This window comes from Talpa occidentalis, unplaced genomic scaffold, assembly GCF_014898055.3.
Source record: "Talpa occidentalis isolate TD23 unplaced genomic scaffold, MPIMG_talOcc4v2.1 talOcc4.8, whole genome shotgun sequence".
Taxonomy (NCBI): Eukaryota; Metazoa; Chordata; class Mammalia; order Eulipotyphla; family Talpidae; genus Talpa; species Talpa occidentalis.
In genome coordinates this window covers 96,008,526-96,023,982 of record NW_023605194.1, presented here as the reverse complement: position 1 = coordinate 96,023,982, position 15,457 = coordinate 96,008,526, and the positions used below count along the sequence as shown (strand labels likewise).

The 15,457-nt window shown below is 37.2% G+C and overlaps 1 protein-coding gene across 1 annotated transcript in view; it reads right to left on the bottom strand.

Annotated features, from left to right (window-relative positions):
* The window catches only part of ADAM28 (ADAM metallopeptidase domain 28), a 312,744-nt gene extending 297,657 nt beyond the window's left edge, over positions 1–15,087 (bottom strand). The window contains exons 1-2 of the mRNA XM_054690295.1: positions 15,063–15,087; positions 13,582–13,749 (exon numbers count right to left, since the gene is read on the bottom strand). The gene's annotated coding sequence lies outside the window, so the exon portion shown is untranslated. The remainder of the gene's footprint in view (positions 1–13,581; positions 13,750–15,062) is intronic.
* Between the last annotated feature and the right edge of the window lie 370 nt (positions 15,088–15,457).

Genomic DNA, 15,457 nt, shown 5'->3' with positions numbered 1-15,457 from the left:
AACATAAATATAATGTTCACCAAATGACCTGAAAGGCCTCAGTCTTAGAATTAAGTCTAAAGTTTGGGGGTGAAGGGGAATGAGAGGAAATTTAAGGATCAAGATGCAACTCTGAGCACACAGGATTAAAAAAATTCCTTTCTATTTCTACACTTTCTAAAAAAGACAAATGGAAATGGAAGGATAACTATATGAAGCATAAAAATGAGAAAACTATAGACCAAATAAAAGCATAAATATGGAGAGTTGGCCAATCTCAGATTAATCATAGGTTAACAGCTTATGTTAATGTTAACAGCCACTGAGAAAATAAATGGAACAAACCACCAACATAATGTCTTCACTACTCTAAATTTAGAATGATAAATTTAGGAGGATTTTGGAGCAAATGTTAGTATCTCTAAGGTCTTAAAAATGTCAGAGAAACTAGATTTTTCACAAAGCAATATTCTTATACTAAGAATTAGTTCTAGCTTAGACTAAGCATAGAAGGGCCGCATGCTAACTATCAGGGGTTAGGATGGGCAATCTCCTAACAAGATAAGTACTAGTACATAAAGAATGTTGTCATCACAAAAGTATTGAAGAAATATTTTGCCTGAAAGATAAATATTTCATTTTAGATTGTTTAACATAGTTCCCTCTGTATTCATTAGCCATAAGTTGAATCTATATTCTAAAAAAAATAAAGTTTAAATACCTTCAGAATAATGAAAATGAAGACACAAACAATCAGAACATAGGGAATATAGCAAAAGCAATACTAAGAAAAATTTTTAACATTACAGGTCTATATCAATAAACAAGAAATATCTCAAATAAATAACCTAATCTTATATTTTGAGGATCTAGAAAAGAACAAGTGAAACCAAAAACAACCAGAAAAAATAATAAAAATTGGAGCTAAAATAAATGAAATAGAAATTAGAAAGACAGTACAAAAGATCAATTTAAAAAAATCTGATTTTTTCAAGACAGATAAAAACAAACCTCTAGCTGGTATCACTAAAAATAAAGAAGTAACAAACAGAAAAAAGAACCATTACAAAAAGCATCTCAAAAATACAGAGGATCATAAGAGACTATATGAACATCTTTACGCCAATAAAGTGGATAATAGAAGGAGTGAGCCAATTCTTAGAATTGTACAACCTCCAATAATGAATAAAGAAGAAATTGGAAACATGAATGGACCATTTACAAGAGAGAAAACTGAAACAATAACTAAAAGTCTGTAGACCAATATCCCTGATGAACATACATGCAAATTTTCTCAACAAAATCTTAGCAAACTGAATTCAGCAATACATTAAAAGAATCATATGTCATTACCAAGTGAAATCTGAATGCTAGGACCATTCAATATTTGCAAATCACTTAAAGTAATACACCACACAACATCAATAAAAGAAACTAATCATCTGATCATATCAGTATAGAGAAAGCTTTTAAATGATCTAATACCCACTTATAGAAAAAGAGATGTAACAGGACCAGAGAGAACATACCTCAACATCATAAAGATCTTATATGACAAATCCATGGCTAACATTGTACTCACTGGTTAAAAAAATGCAAAATTTTCCCATAAGATCAGGTATAATAAAGGAAGTCCATTCTCATCACTACTATTCAACATTGTATTGGAAGTCTTAATTAGAAGTAATTAGACAAGAAAAGGAAACTAAAGTTATCCAGATTTGAAAAGAAAGAAGTAAAACTATCACAATTACTTTTATTATCATGCATATGACATAATATATATAGAAATACCTAAAGATGCCACTAAATAACTAATAGAAATAATAAATCAGTAAAACGAAGTGGCAGGCTACAAAATTAATATACAAATATCTGGTTTTTTCCTACATGTAAATAAACTAGAAGAAAAAGAAATCAATCTCATTTACAATGGGCATCAAAAAGAATTGAGTACCTAGGAATTAACTTAACAAAGGCAGTGAAATGCATGTAACTAAAACTGTAAGGTGTTGTTAAAAGAAATGCAAAACAGTAAGATGGAAAGATAATCTTTGCTCATGGACTGGAATAAACATTGTTGAAAAGGCAATTTTACCAAGGCAAGTTACAATGCAATGTAATCCTTATCAAAATTACAGTGACATTCTTCATGGTAATAGAGCAAACATTACTAAAATTTTTATGTAAACACAAAAGACCTTGACTAGTCAAGATAAAACTGACAATAAAAAAGAGAGAAGGCATTATGCTACCAGACTTCAAACTATACTATAAAGTTATACTAACCCAAACAGTATGGTTTTGTAATAAAAATAGATACATGTCAATGGTATAGGATTAAGAACACAGAAATATAACAACACATATATGGACATTTAATTTACAACAAAGAAACCAACATTATGTGGTGGGAAACTAATCTAATCAACAAATGGTGTTGGGAAAACTGGACAATCACACACCAGTGTGAAACTATGCATGTAGACCACTATCTCACACCATACACAAAAATTCAAACAAAATGAATTAAGAGTTAGATGTGGATCTTGAAACCATAAAATACATAGAAGAAAACATGGAAAACACTCTGTGACATTGACTTCAGAGTCGACTCTCATGAACTCAACTCTAAAGGCAGTGGAGACAAAGCAAAGATGGGACTGTATCAAACAAAAAAATTTCTGCACAATGAAATGAACTATCATTAAAATGAAAAAAAAAAATCCAACTGATATTTGTGAAAATATTTTTGCAAAATATACCCAACAAGGGGCTAACATCCAAGGTCTATAAAGAACTCACTCAACTCAACAAAAAGAAAACTAATAATCCAACAAAAATGTGTTAAGTAGTAATTTTTCCAAAGAAGATACACAATGATTTATAGGCACATGAAAAAAAGTTCATCATCATTAATCATCAGGGAAATGCAAATCAAAACCACAATGAGATACCTCCCCACATTGTGAGAATCATCAACATATAAAAGACAAAAAAAAATTACTGTTGTAAGGGTGTGTAGAAAAAATAACCCTTGTACCCTGTTGGTGGGAATGTAGAAAAAACAGAGTTAACATGCATCAGAACGTTAAGGAAATAGATTGGGAATGCTATATCCAGGGAAAGGAGCTAATAATGGCAGATTATTTCCCAAAATTAATAAGTGATATCAAATTAATATTTTCTTTTTTTTTTTTTTTTTTTTAAGATTTATTTATTTATTTATTCATACAAACACTGGGTACAGTCAGAAGCGCGGGAGGGTGAGAGAATTCACCAGAGCCAGAGCGGGGAGCAGACCAGGCAGAAGGACCGAAGTACACTGCTGAGGGGAGCAGCGGGCGCAGGAGAGGTCTGCGCACCATGTGGGACCCTCCTCCGGTGGCCAGGGAGCAGCTGGGGATCGAACAGGCGCCGCGGAGGCTGCGGGCCGCTTCGCAACCCAGCGCTCAACCGCTGCGCCACCGGGGAGGCCCTCAAATTAATATTTTCAAATGACAAAGTAACATCCAGAAATCCTATTTATCAAAAGTAAAGGGTAAAAAAGATGTTTTTCATACAAACATAATCTGTGGTAATTTATTAGCAGGATACCCTGTATGAAACGTTTACACAACTTTTGGTGGTAAAAGGAAAATAATATGACAAATGTGAAATCTACATAAAGAATGAATAGAGAAATGACTGGTGAAAGAATAATTGAAAGTAGGGGCCTCCCTGTGGTGCAAGGGGTTAAGCACCGCACTATGAAGCAATCCGAAGCCTCTGCAGCACGAGTTCGATCCCTGGCTGGCCAGGGAGAAACCCACATGGCACAGCAGACCTCTCCTGTCTCGCCTGCTGCTTCCCTCAGCAGTGCATTTCAGTCAATCTGCCTGTTCTGCTCCCTGCTATGTCTCTGGTGCGTCCTCTCATCCCTCCCCCCACACATCTCTGGCCTGTACCACAGCTCTTGTGTGCATAAATAAATAATCTTTAAAAAAAAGAAAGAATAATTGAAAGTAAAATATTTTTCTTTTTTCTTACACTTAATTGATCAAAAATAGAACTATTTAATAATTGGGTTCTTGATGATGTCAGCATGTTGGTATTATACCACATTCCTAATGAGATACCCATCTATGAAATAAGTGCCTCTGTGGGAGTTATAGTATCCAGCACTATATGCCAAGGGACTGGGGAGGATCTTGTAATAGGCAGACAGGCCTTAGTAAAAGTTATGGAACCACTGGAACCGGTAAGTGTGCCCCAACCACTCTCTGTCATGGCTGAAGAAAATCTGGAGAGTGCTGTCTTGGAAAAACAGACACTGATAAACTTTGTAGAAGTCCAGCTTTCCTGAGGGGGAGATTCCAAGTGTTTGGGGCGGGGGGAATGTGAGTTTGGACACATTGGGAAGGATAAGAAATTTACCACCACTCCCCCTCCCTCAATTGGCTAACCTAGACAATTGTAATATCTCTTATGGGGAGGGGGTGCAGGGCGGGTGAGGGTACTGAGGTGGGAACTCCATAACTGAAGGGATGGGGGATATTGACAAAAAGACAAATAAGAATATCAAAGGGCACAAGGGGATGTAGTTTCTGCTGACTACATTCAGGAGTTCAGCAGGACTCTAGTAAAACCTCACCACTTACCCCCACTGGCCTGCAGGCAGCCCTTCCTATGCCCAGAGTGATAAATCTACAATTTTCCACACAGTGCAGTTGGTCCTTTAAATCACTCCCTAATGCAGCAGTCAGAACAAATATTAGTACACAGAGTGTTTTTCAGAAAAAGTAAACCAGGTCTGTGGACAAGGAAGAAATCATAAACATGAACTGCAATGTCTCCTTAAAAAAAAAAGAAAGAGAGGTTTACTGCAGCCATCCTCATTAGTTTTTAAAAGCCAAAGACATAAAATCTTAAAAATCTACCACAAGATGGAGCAAGAGTTGTGGGGCAGGTACATCCATAAAAGGTCAAAGAAAATCTGCATTGTACAGGACCAAAGAACAGTATATCCATCTAAAGGTAGCTACTAAAAATTTGAGGTTTATCTGAACTTCAAAAGACATGAAATGTTGTGATTTAACTGGTAAATAATTCAAAATGGGTGTTGATTAAATGGGTTGATTAAATTCAAAATGGGTCTGTCAATGAAATGAAAGAAAACAGATAATTCAACAAGATCAGGAAAAAATTAAAAATGTGATATTTTATAAAGAGAGGTCAGTAAAAAATGAGAATCTTTAAAAAAAAGAGAATGTTGAAGATAAAGCACTCAATGAAGGAAATAAAAATGCAAATGAGAATCTACAGCAGCAAAGATCAGATGGAAGATATTATAAATGTTAAGGAGTAAAGGAACTTTCATATATCCCAATCAGAGGAGAAAAATGGAAAGAAGGAAAGGAAGAGAGGGAGAGAGGGAAGCCTATGTCAAATGCACAACTATAGAAAAAAATGGGGTTGTTTAAATAACACATTTATTTAAAGAAATAACTGAGAACTTCCCAAACCTAATGAAAGACTTGGACATCCAAATACATGAAGTTAATAGATCACGCTGTCACTCCCAGATATTTCATTCATTTTCAGATCATTCTAACCTGGGTAGCTTTTTTAATTTCTCCTTTCAATTCATTGTTTGCAATATAGAAATAAAACTGTTGTGTAGACTTTGTGAACTACCACTCTATTGTATTCATTTATTTTCATTAATTTTTAGTATAGACTATCGTGAAGAAGTAGAAAACCTGAACAAGACCAATTACAAGCAAGGAATTATTAAAGCTGTATTCAAAAATCTCACAAAAGGGAACAACATGACCAGACAGTTTCACTAGTAAGTTCAATCAAACCTTCATGATGAACTAATACTTAACCTTAGGCCACCAGGGAGGCCCCTCAATGAATAGAATGAATACTTCTATAGTTACTTTATCCAATTAATAGCAAGTATCAAATGCAAAAAAAAAAAAATCAGATGATTGTGAGCACTGTAAATCTGTTCTAATGATACTGTATATTACAAATGAGCATGATTACACTTGAAAAAATTGCTGTAAACTTCTTGAAGATCAATGGAAAATTGACAGCCACTTTGTCTTCTTGCTTGTGCTCTGGGCAAAATGAAATGAACAGAACCTAGCATTCCTTTAAATTCCAGCTAGTTATTTCTAGGAAGGGATACGGATGCTTGAACCCTCCTACCCTCCTCCTCCCTCCCCCCACACCCAGCCTTTGATGTGTTCCCAGCAATAAAGGTTTAGAAGTTCTCAGGCTGTCACAAGTCACCCTTCCCCCAAGCATCTGACTTGTTTGTGCCTTTCTTTCCTTGCGATTTCATTGTGTGTTTAGCTCTTCCGGAGCAGTGGTTTCCTTAGCAACAGGCGTGCCCTTTTAGAGGCTCAAACTATGACAGCAGTTTATGGGCTTGCTTCTCCCAACCCTCCTTGCTGTTCAGCTCCTTTGCCTCTCTGCCTCCCTCCTGAAATGCTCAAAGGTCAAAAAGTAAATTCCGATGTTGTGGATCTTCAAATAAAGGATAGGAGGTTACAACAGGTTGGGAAAACAAAATTTAACTGGAAGATCTCTTGTAAAATCATACTCTAAAATTTCTATGAAAAAGAATTATTTTCTGCAAATATGAAGGAGAGATGGAAGCATAGATTATAAAGGATAGAATGTGGAGGGTTGGCTACATGGGGAAACAGGGTGGAAACTCATGATGAGTTTGTGGGAAAATAACATTTTCCCCTTTTTACTACATCTTAGAATCTCAGATTTAAAGGAGACGCTGTGGACCAGCACAAGACCTGATATAAGAATCAACTTTGCAATTTAAGGCTCTGTACCTGAGGATCTGAAAAGTTTTATTTTAAATTCACCTTTTTTAAAAAATTGAGGAATAATTGACATATAACATTATATTAGTTTCAGATGTACAACATAATAATTTGCGTTAACCACAAATAAACTATTAACATCCATAATCACAGTTATTTTTTTCTTCTAATGAGAATTATTAAAAGCTAATCTCTTATGAGAATTATTAAAATCTAATCTCTTAACTTTCAAAAATGCAAGAGAATATTATTACACTCCCAGGATTGTTTAATTATAACTAAATGCTTGTAACTTTTGACCATCTTCACACATTTCACCCAACCCCATGTCCTAAAATTCACTTTAGACATAAATTTTAGATATTTTGAAAGTATAATAAACTAATCAAGGAGTCAATTGAATTTTATAAGCATTAAAAACCTGGAGACCATTTTGTGCTGACAGAATAATGCTATGGTTTTCGGGTTTTTTTTGTATAAGACATGAAATAAACTACAATGAGATAGCACCTCACACCCAAGAAAATGGCAAATATCACTCCCAGCAACAGGTGCTAGACATGCTACAGAGAAAAAGGACCCCTGTTATACCATGGGAATGTGAACTGGTGAAACAATTATGGAAAAATCTAGAATTACCTACAAAAACTAAAAATCAAAATACCATATGGCCTCACAATCTCACTCTTGGGCATATAGCCACAGAATATGAAACCATCAACAAAAAAACCCAGATGTTCTCCAATATCAGAGCAGCATTATTTACAGTAGGCAGGATATGAAAACTGCCTAAATCACCTTTCACTCATCAAATGGATCAAAAAGATATGGTACATATATACCTTAGAATATTACATAGCCACATGAAAAGATGAAGACATTTTCAACAAAATGGAGGGAATTTGATGACATCATATACAGCAAAACAAATCAGAATAAAAAGACAAATTTTGGACCTTCATAAAACAGACAGCTGGACAATGTAAAACACTTTCAAAAACTACTGGACATTGGCAAACATGCTAAGTTTCTGAGGTTAAGAGGGAGGAGAAGGGAAAGGAACAGGGGAACACAAAGGATGGAGGGGGTGAGGAATTTCAACTATTTCAATGATGCTTTATCCATTTATGTACTGCTTTTTCCCAACTCCCACCTAGATCCTTGAGTTCTAGATGCCTGCACCCTATATTTAATAGATAACTCCTCTTAGATGTCCCACAGGTACTTTGGATTTGACCCAAACAAAACTAAACTCAAAACCTTTCCCAAATCTGTTCTTTCTCCTGGATTTATTCATTCATTGCTGCAACATTGAAATTTAATGTCATCCTGAATTTTCCCTCTTCCCATCTCTAGCATGTCACCACTTCATGTAGATTCTATTTTATTTCCCTTTATTTGGCTATATTGCAACCCAAATAAACAAACTTCTAACTGGTAATCCTGTTTCTGTCTTGCTCTCTGTCTCCAATGTATTCTTCAGCTTAAGCTACATGAATCTAATTAAAAGTGAATTTGATTGTATCCTCTACCCCATGGCTATGACTTTTCAGTGGCTCCCTATTGCCCTCGGGAGAAATATTTTAATTTGACTTGCAGGATTTCATGGCCCTCATTCTCCTTCATCGAATTGTCCTCCCTACTTTCAGCTTCATCATCTTTTCTTTTCAAACCATTCTCACTGCTTGAAATTCTCTTACTATCCCATAGTCTTTCTCAAGATGCCTTTGGATATGCTGTTTCAGCCTTGGAACTTACCTTATCCCACCCATCATTTTTGGAAATTTCAAAATAATAACTAAAGATTTGGACAAAATAATAACTAAAGTTTTCACATTTAAGAGAGAGAACAGCAAATATGAAGGTCTAAAGAACGCCAGATTAAGGCAATGAAGGCCTCTGGGAAGTATACCCTAGATTAAAGAGACTTCATGAGGATGACCGATAATGTTGAAAATATTAAGGTTATGACAACAGGATATGATAATGAAATAATGAAAAGAAATTTTAAGAAAAAATAAAATGTAAAAAGGAAATAAAATTATAGTAAATTAGTTGTCACTGAAGTGAATATTTACAAACTAGCAAAAATTGAACATTGTTCTCAGTTTAAATAAAAATGTCAAGACTGGGTACCTTATATGTTCAGAAACAGATCCTGTGCAAGTGATTCATTAAAGAGGAAGGGAAAAGTATGACGAGGCATATGATGTCAGGCCAAGTGATTATTGAGTATAGCTTAAGTGTGAGCAAGGAAAAGAAACTGGGATTTCCCTGGCATATGGCTATCGGGGGACATTAACTTCTAAAGACTTTAGAAATATTAATTCACCTAATATTCATATTAACTTTCTGATTAAGTACTATTGTTTGCCACATTTTAACAATAACAAAATATCAGAAGAACATATTGTGACCATGCAGAAAGAGCCTACCTAAAAACAAACAAAAAAATAGAGCCAAACAAAATGACATCATTCGAACACTTAGATCTAGCCATGCCTGCAGCTAAGTAATGTTAGAAATATCAGTGGCACCATTCAACAATCCCCTTTTTTTGCTTGAGATTTTTTTTAACTGATAATCACTTTTGCCTCCAAGATGCACTGATCAATACATTATCCATGACAGTACACTTTAATTGTTGAGGTTTTTTTCTGGCTCACAGGTTCTTCGTTTTTAGTCACTGTTACTGATTCTTCCAAATGATCTTCAGATAGCTGTGTTTCTTGAGTTTTACTGCACAATCTATCCTCTTTTCTATCTCTGCTATCTTCCTATGTGAGCTAAACTGGTCCCATAGTTCTAAAGTCTAACTATCAAGAGAGTTGGTAATCTCCAGACACATATGTCAAATTCAGTTCTCTCTTGAATTCTAGACTCACCCACCAAATGCTTATTTGACACCTCCTAATGGATGTCCAGTAGCTATCATGAACAAACCTAATTTTTTGCTCAAACTTTTCCTACCCCAGTCTTCATTGTCTCAAGAAATGGCACCACCACCATCTGCTTGGTGCTTAAACCAAGCATCTAAATCATCCCTTTGTCCTTCAAATATTTCACCCTTTTATAAAGCATGTTCCTTGAATTCTATTTCTAAATATTCTTTTTTCACACATCAAACATTCATTTATTCCCATCCTCGTTGTCAACACTCTGTCCTTTTCTAATTTATTAAGCCCACAGACGTCAATGGTTTTTATTAATGTCATTCCCTTGTCTAAGTTTTTAATTGAGCCCCATTGTTTTTGGAATAACTACTAAACCTGTTCCTCTGTTCTTTAAACTCCCACTTGGTTTGGATCATCCAACCTATTTCATCACATGCAACTCTTCCCTAACCCTCAACACATACGCACACTATTCTGTGTTTTAGTCTCAAATACGTAAATCCTTTTCTACCTCTTTATCTTTCCATTTTATGTTTCCTCTTCCAGGTATTCATCTCTTTGAACTCTTCATGTGGTGATGTCATTCTGATTCTACTCAAATGTCATCTTCTTAAAGCTGTGGCAGATGCCATACTTCCCCCCTACATCTTCTCACCCTTACCATGTACTAATTGCATGTACATTTCTTTAACTGAGGCCTTTTCTCTGACCATATATGTAGCAGCCATGCAATTGCCAAGGCAAACACTCTTCCATGCCCTCCATCCCCAGCAATCTCCATCCCATAAATGACAGTTATGGTTCTATAAATATCCAACCTCCATTCCACTTAGATGGAATAATGTGGAGAATCATGATCAACACCATGTTTAAGAGCTCCCCAAGGGTATTCAGCTGCAGTTGCCCCAAGTAATAACATGGTTGGCAATGCAAACTTGATTGACTCTTTGCCCTCATCTTACTTCCCTTCTAGTGATTTCTGAGGTTACCTCTAAATGAACTACTTCTACTCAAGTATGTATCTCATTCTTCTGCTCAAGTTTGTTTCTGGAGGAATCCAAACTAAGAGAGAGTTCTTTTCATATCCACTTTCTCTACAGAGGCTACCTTCAGTTACTCAAATTTATTATCTACTTTATTTCCTTTATAAAATTTATCACAATCCTTACAAATCTTATTTATGTGTTTTCTGTTTTTTTTTTCCTGTTTTTCTCTATCCACATTTTTCTCTGTCTCCTTAACTTCTGTATCCCCTTACCTAGTTCAGAGTCTGGCAGAAATAGGCATCCAATAAATGTTTGTTAAATGAAAAACAAATGCTTGAACCAGGCTTACTGCTTCTTCCCTATCATGCAATGTTTGTGCAGCGATTATATATTTATTAAAAGATAGGGCAAATTATCTTAATAGGGGTTTTTGTGTTACTTCCAACTCTATAGGCAAACAGGATATTGAATTAAACTGAAATGTTCTGATAGTATTAAGGGGACATGTAAAAGAGAGGGATTGCAATCCATATTTTTTCTAAACAAGCCTAGTAGGTTCTAGTGCACTTCACTATCACCAGATTTATAGGGGAGAGATTCAAATTTCCTTTTAGGTATTGTCCTGGGTCTTCATTAAAATATTCACAATTCATGCCTGCTTGACTTTCCTTGTGTCAAAAAACTATGTAATTGTAAACGGTTTCCCCAAGGTCAAGGGTATAGCTGTGGACAAAAAACAAAGCACTCATTATGTAAGACTAACTGGCCTAAAAGACAACTGAAACTTTGGTCATGGCTTTATTAACACACCCTCCAAATGGAATGTATTTAGAATCTGAAAATCTTATCTTTTTTTCTCCTCTTTCCTTTTTACTTAAAGATATTTTGTACTTATCATTTGAGAATCCCTTCACAGAGGATTTTGTCCCTCTTATGATTATGATTATGTTTCCTTTCTCAGTCAAACTTACATATCCATTGTCTCTGGTACTCAAATCCATCACAATCTGTCTTTCTCATTTCTACTGAAATAACTCTCCTCAAAGACACCCAGAATTAATCTCTATAATCAAGTATCTTTCCACATTAATGTACCTAACTCCACCTGTTTTTCTGATATTTTTCTTTTCCTATTCCACTGCCAAGGGGAGCACATGGGAGGCAAACAGTGACTACCTGCAGTCTACCTGTGGGAATGCCCTTGCTTTGTGGCTACTTCTCTGTCCTCTTCCAGGGTCTGCACCCTTATAGAAACATTTCCCAAGGTTCTGTCCTTGATCAAAACCTTTAAAGCTCCAGACATGACCAAAGAACCACCCAGACATGGTTATAACATGCACTATATGAAAAGTCTTTATAGGAGCTATGAGTAATATGATGGATAAACTAATCCTCAGCCTGAAATACTATGTCATCAAATGTGATCTTGATTATTCAAACAGAAGAATTCACTGATGATTGTCTATGTACATGACCCTGATGGAATGCTACAGGGGATTAAAAATAAAAACACACCTACACTCCACATTCACAAACTCTAAAAAAATCTGTCTAGTTGGAAAATTTTGATTCTGTAGTCTTTCAACATTTTAAGAATGTTTGGCTTAAATGCTCTACCATTAATATGAAAAAGAGAAAATTATCTAGGAATTAGTGGAATATTGCAGACAGACAGGATCATTCAGTAATCGTTTCCCTCTGGAATACCAGAATACCAGAATGGAGAAAGGGAAGTGAGGACCAATGTCTCAATAATAATAGGAGCCAGAAATCATCAAAAAAGGAAGGAAAGACTGAGAAACAAAATAAGTCAGGAATAGTGCCAGTTTACTGGCATGGCTATTTCAGCCCTTCCCCCAACAATGCCCCAGGTTCTCCCAACAAGAGCATAGTCTGGCCCACAGTTCAACAGACACCTAGGTGACCAGAGACTGAGTTTCACAGTGGAAAGAGCCATATGGTCATCCCCAGCATGGCTCCAGGTTCCCAGGAATGTATTTGACAACCTGGGAGAACCCAGTAAGATATTTACCACTCCCCCCTCCCCCCCTTGTTTGCATGACCTCCAATACACTTACTGGGAGGCTATGGGAGGCCAGTGTATTAGGTCTGCTTGGTAGCTTCTTTAGGGCTGCCATATAGTATGTAATGCACATAGACTTTTCCCCAGTGGGATTCTAGACAACACACTTCCCAGAGACTGAGGACATGTGTACCACATCCCCCTGGCCCTCATGACCTCCACCTGCACTCAAAAAGAAACTGAAATATGGGTACCTGTCTGGCTCCATTGTTGGCATTGTTGGTGAAAGAGCAGCAGTGCCAGGCTTATTGTATACAAAGATACAAAGACATTTCCACAGGGGCTTCTAAATCACAGGCTTACCAGAGACTGGGGGTATACCTCACAGAGTCTGCAAACAAGGGAAGCTGTCTAGTCCCAGGGTAGGGGAAAGAGTGGCCACATCACCCTCATATACTTTTCAGCAGAAGATTTCTGGGCATCAGACTCTAGAAAGACTGAGGACACAGCCACTCCTCCTTCTTCTGAGAACTCTAGACCTATGTCCACAGTGTGTAGTCAGAAACTACAGGTAACTACAGAAAACACCATTGCATTCCACTCCTCATTCTTGAGGGGGCTTAAGAAGGAATGTCTGCTGCTTCGGCAGCGACTTCCTGTTAAAGGGGGTGACATCACTGTATAGGAATGGAATTTCAATTGAATGACTAGAAATAATCCTGGACAACCCCTGCTGAGTTCCTAGTTGGTCATACATCTGGAAAAGACCATCTGGAACTTCCAAAAGCATAGGGATCAGGACTCATTTACTACAGAGTAAAAACAACAGCAGTATACAGCAGACTAGAAGGAAGTTAGCCACCCACCTTTTCCATTCATTCCTAGGATGGAATTACTTTTGGTGTCTTCCTATAAATAGCAGTTTCAGGTCAGGAATTAGCTCACAGGAAAACCACAAGTCCATGAGTTCTTGGGTGTCATCCAGGGTAACAGCATACTTCATGTCTAATATGTTGGATCCAGAGTTACATCCCCTGTAATGTAAGAGCAGAGTAGATAGTCAAGGAAATCATAAATGCCCCTTCCCATTTTGGAGAGGTAGTTTATGGACTGCCTATTCTCTAACTTTTTAAAAGTCTCTTATTCTTTGGGGATGGAGCACAACCTGAATCAGATTAGGCAAGTTTCCATTGGCCCACAGAATCTGGGTGAGCTTCCCAAAGTAGGCAGTACATGTGAAGAACTCCAGTCCCTCTGTGCTCCAAGTGGTTTTACTGGAGGAGGATTTCCTTCCTACCTTGCAGCGCCTGATGCAGAGGTTTATCTATTACACTGAAATTGGAAATCTAAATTCAACACAATCCTTCCAAGAATTCCCATAGGTGTTTATTAGTTTTCAGAATAGAAACCTGGATGATAACTTCCTTTCAATATGTGGACAGGCTTCTGTTCCCCTTTCCAGTTATAAAGCCTAGATACACAGCTCTTTCTTGGGTAATCTGAGTTTTGTTCCTAGAGACCTATATCCCTTCTTTGCTAAATGATCCTGAACCTTGGTGTATTAGAGACAAATATGTAATTAGAGACAGTATGTAAGGCACTCACCATCAAAATGTCATTCACATATTGTGACACTAAAGAAGTGGGCAAGACCAGAACCCATAGATCCCAGGCCACTATCGTGACCTGGAGAAAGCTGGAGAGTTTTTAACCCCCTAATGGGACATAGTCAAGTCCATTTTGTGACTAGTTTTGGGACCCTCCCATTCAAAGACAAATAATTCCTGGGATCTGGAGTGTAGGGAAATCCTTTAGATCAAGTACTGAATACCAGTGCCAGCCAGCTGGAGAGTGGACTGGTTCTCTTCCTCAAGGGAGACTGGGCATTCTGGTACCTACAGGAAAGAATGCTTTAACTATTTTCCTTGTAACTAATTCTAAATGTTGAAAACGGCTCTTGGATTGTTATTTTCCTGAAATTTCAGCCATTGAACAAGGTCAGAGGATAAAGTTTCTTTCTCTATGTTCAAAACTGAGTAGGTGGGTCCTGCGTTGACTATAAAACCAACGAGTCTGTCCCCTAAGCATAAGGTCAGCCAGTGTTCCTCTGGGGTGATGGGAATCTGATTGCTAGGAATTTTTCTGAGGAGCCCCTTGATGCCTTCAATCATAATGGAATCTGGCCATCTGGTGCCTCTAGAGATTTGAGGCAGGCTGACTACCTTTCTCTCTGGGGACAGAAGGAGGACTCACCCTTCATGTACCCCTCCTTTGGGCATGTGACACCCTGATTTGTTTTCAACTTGAGGGGCTGGAGTCCCCCAGGTTGGAGCTCAGAGGTACTCACCAGAGGTCATCCTCCAGGACTGTCCCCTCCTGGTCTTCTCCTTGACCAACTCTGAAAAGCAACTACCAGTTGGGTAGTTTCCTATTTTAACTTATCCTCTGCCAAGTCTCAGTTATTGAACCCTCAGAAGGCTGCTTCCACTAATCAGAAGGATGAAGTATTAGGTCCTATATTTAGTTCATTATAACTTTTCCTAATGTCGGGTTGTTCTAAGTTACAAAGTGTGCATTATCATACACATATCCTATTATTATCCTCCTGCCGAGGCGCCTATATTCAAGGGGGTACGCTACTGCAAAGTTTCTCTCAGTCCATCCACGAAAACAAATGGAGTCTGAGGCCCCTTGATAATATCACTCCTCCAACTGACAGGCCTCTGGGTAGCCACCCTCGTT